Raw genomic sequence first — 4,423 nt, 5'->3', positions numbered from 1 at the left:
TTTGGATTGAGTATTTTAGACTGAATGAATCCATTTTTCTTTCTTTTAATGGTTTGATTTATTTAAATTAGATAGAATAAATTAACTTTCCTGGTTTGGATTGAGTAATTTAAGACAGTATGAATTAATTCACATCCCTTCTTTGAATGAGTTAAATGGTTATGTTATGTAATTTATGGCATGTATGTAGCTTGAATGACTTAATTCATTCATGTCCCTTGTTTGGATGATGTAAATGGCTATGTTATTTAATTTATGGCATATATGTAGCTTGTTTGGATGATGTAAATGGATATGTTATTTAATTTATGGCATATATGTTGCTTGAATGAGTTGGGTAAGTGTGAATGAATTAATTCATATGCCTTAGTTGTATGATTTAAATGATTATGTGATTTAGTTTACTTGTCTTTTCTGGATTGGTTTACTTAATCCAACACAAAATGATTTAAATTATCTGAACTTAGGGTTTTTAGTGAAGTATCATGGTACTTGCATTCAATATACTTACATGGTACATTTATTTCCAGTACCAACAGCAGAATTATTTACAATAAGGTTGCATTATATGGTGGATGAAGTAGAAGATATGGCAGGGTACATAGATTTTTTGTTGTGTAGGTCAATTGTCCAAACTGGAACTTATTTCCAGGGCAAAGGAATTTAGGTTAAATGTTGAAGGATGCAGTTTTTGGTGGATAGATGTTAATGAACAGGATAAGGGGTTGTAGGAGCTTAAAAATGATACAGATGTATTAACTATGGCATTGTCTGTTGGCTCCAATAGGGAGATGTATGTGTATGTTAAGCTTGGAAATGTTGGTTACACCTATGGAACATTGTAGAATGATTGTAATGATGAGAGTGTAAGGGAATAGATAAGAAGGCCTAAGTTTCAACAGGAAGTAGGGGTAGATGATATAGAAGATGTAAAAGAAATTGAAGAAGTTGTACAAGAAAAACTTGTAGCAGGACAACATGCTGTAGAGGAAGACCTTCATAACTGAAATTATAGTTTCAATGGGGAGACAGATGAAGAAAATGGGGAGGATTCTGCAAGGGTTAGGGTTCAGGTAGAAATAGAAAAGGAGGACACTAGAATGAGAAATGATGATGAGGTTGAATCTGACTATGCAAGGCCTGAAGAGCTACAATCTTGCTCTTCAACAGATGAAGAATGCTTGGTTCTCGTAAGGCCCAAATATGTAGTTTTCAATGAAGAAGTTGACATGAAAACCCCATAGTTTAAGATAGGTATGAAATTCAGAAGTTTCAAGCAATTTAAAGAGGCTGTGAAGAATTATGGGATCAAGAATTGTTATGTCATGAACTTTAACCCTAATAATAAAAGGAAATGCAAGACATATTGTAGGAAAGACTGCCCTTTCTATTTATGGGCTTCCCCCATGATTAGTGATAAGAACAAAGTTCATATTAAGACAAGTATTTTATAGCATGAATGTTCAAGAGATCATGTTAATGGGAATGTCAAAGCAGATTGGATAGCAGGGCTTATTTAGAGCAGTTTAGGGCAATTCCTGCATGGAAGATTGTTGGGATCATTCAGGCTGTAAAGAGCAACTAAGAAGTTGATATTAGTAGACTGAAAGCTATAGGGCCAAGTCCATTTCCCTTAGGTAAATCAAGTTCCTTGTTTTTTATATTAAGTTTGCACAATAAACTAGAGAACTTACTCACTTTTTCTCCCTTTCTTTTTTTTTCTTCTTACATGATATGCTTATAGATAGGGATGAAGAATCCCAAATGAGAAGGTTGCATGATTATAGACTAGAATTGATGAAGACCCATCCTGCTGCAAGCATTATTGTCAACTGCAATGATGTATGGGTCTTCCAATCAATCTATGTCTGCCTGGCTCCAATAAGAGCTGGGATTTTTGGCAGGTTGCATAAGATTAATTTCATTAGATTTATGCTTCTTGAAGGGGTTGTATGGAGGGAAGCTACTGTGTGCTGTTGGGATAGATGCAAATGATTGCATCTATCCCGTTGCTTAGCAATGGTAAGTAAAGAGAACAAGGAAAACTGGAAAGAGTATCTACAGGTACAAAACTAATCTTTTGAATTTTTTTAATAGGTTTTTCATGTCCACAACTCATCTTCCATGCCATCAACTATTTTTTTTTTATCTAATGTTCTATATTTTTAATAGGTTCTAGCTTAGGATTTAAGGATAATTGATAGCAGGCAATGGATTTTCACGACTAGTAGGCAAAAGGTATAACTGTTTTCATTTTTTAATGTATTGTATTTACTGACATGATTTAATTTATTGTTATGATTCTTGCCTGATTCTAGTATACTTAAAGATGTTTCCTGTAAATGCATGATTCCAAGTCACTGATTTCTATTTCATTTTTCCCCCTTTCTTTCCTTCAATTGGTTATGGGTGATGATGTGGCAAAAAAAAAACATATACATATACATATAAATTAGGGTTTAATGCCTGCTATTGCAGAGTTGTTTCCACATAGTGAATGCAAGTATTGTGTCAGACACATTCACAAAAATTTTAGAAAGACATTTAGAGGTAAGACACTAAAAGATCAGTTATGGGCTTATGCTAAAGCCACTCATCCGAGTGCATTTTATAAGGAAATATAGATTCTGAAGGGTATGTCTATACGGGCTTATGAGTATATGAAAAGGATTGAGCCAAAACACTGGAGCAGGTCACACTTTCAAAGCAAATTTAAATGTGATGTACTGTTAAATAATATGTGTGAGTGCTTTAATAGTCAGATTTTAGAAGCTAGGATAAAGGGTGTCATCACCATGAATGAGATGATAAGAACATAGCTGACAAAGAGGATTAAAAAAAAGTGATGCCATGCAAAAACTCACAACCTCCCACTACCCTAGAATCATGAAAATCATGAAAAGTTCAAGCGATTAAGTTGATTTTATAATACAACTTGGTCAGGCGAGGCAAGTACCAAGTTATAGGGCCTGAAAGGCAATTTGTGGTTGATAAGAAGAATTCCACTTGTTATTGTAGGAGATGGCAGCTAAGTGGAAATCCATGTGGGCATGCAATTTCAGTGTTGTACTATAACAAGGAAAAGCCTGAGAATTGCCTAAATAATTGCTAGAAGGTGAGCACCTATATGGAAAATATCAGAATTTATTAAACCCAACTCATGACAAAGATTCATGGCCAAGGAGTGACCAAGGGTCTATCATCCCACTTTAACCAGTGAGTAAGAGGAGGGGCAGGAAAACATTGCTTAGAAGTAAAGAAGATAATGAAACCACTAGCTTCATTAGTAGGAAGGTCAGCAAAAAGGGTGTGAAGATGACCTGCATCATAAGTGGTGCACCAGGCCAGAATAAGAGGTACCATGGGGTTCAAGTATGTGATCTAGTGTTTGTTTGTTCTATTTATCATACAAGTGTAAATTAGGGTTTAATGTCTCGCAAATTTTGCTTGGTTTTCCTTTTAGAGGAATAAGCATAATTCAGGTGAGCAGAACCATGAAGAGCAAAGTAAAAGTCAATCTGTCAATGCATAAATGCACAATGAGAATGAGGTATTTCAGGTGATTAACTAATTGGTACACCAATTCATGTTACCTGATGTTTCTTTATTCTCAATAAATATAAGTACCTGTAAAACACCTTGATGACACTTGTTTCAGAGAAACAAATACAAATGATCCTGATGTGGGAAAGGCATAATTCAATATAGGAGATGGCACACAAAACATGCTAAATGAGGCATAGGTAAGCATTTTTTGTGCATTGAGTTTGTTCATGTTACATATCAGTTAATTTACAAGGACTTATCATTTAATTTTTTCCCCTTACCATTATAGCTAATTGCAATACCTATCCAACTTCATCATGACCCAATAATTTCAATAGAAGATCAAACAAGGGGCCAACAAGTAAATGTCAATGCAGATGAGAATCCCCTATCACAAGAACCTGTGTCACCTGTCAATATAATAATATATACATATTTTTTTTATTAACAAGGAATGGTATGGTTTTTCATGTGTTTGCATTTCATTCTATGTTTTTTAACCACAAAAAGGAGTTCAACTGAGAAGACAAAAATTGCATATAAGAGGGTCTAAAAATCAAGCAGGATTGATGAAGAACCCACAACTGATGGCAATCCAGGATAAGAAAATCAGGTTTCATAGGTACAATTGTTATTAAAATTTTAATTTTCAAATAATATTTACTATTTGGTGATTGTATTTTCATTAACCAAACATTATAGGTGGACATAAATGTTGGTGAAACACCTAAGGGACCAAAGCCTGTGAGAGTCGTGCATCTGAGGAGCCAAGACACATATAGAAGAGATACACAGAGATCAAATGAGACAGATGTGATCATAGGTGGTCCTATGCTCAGATCTCAAGGATGACAAAATCAAGTACAAGAAAGGAACA

Source organism: Dioscorea cayenensis, chromosome 11, assembly GCF_009730915.1.
Source record: "Dioscorea cayenensis subsp. rotundata cultivar TDr96_F1 chromosome 11, TDr96_F1_v2_PseudoChromosome.rev07_lg8_w22 25.fasta, whole genome shotgun sequence".
NCBI classification, from domain to species: Eukaryota; Viridiplantae; Streptophyta; class Magnoliopsida; order Dioscoreales; family Dioscoreaceae; genus Dioscorea; species Dioscorea cayenensis.
The sequence above is the reverse complement of the archived record's forward strand: the minus strand, read 5'-3'. Positions refer to the sequence as shown.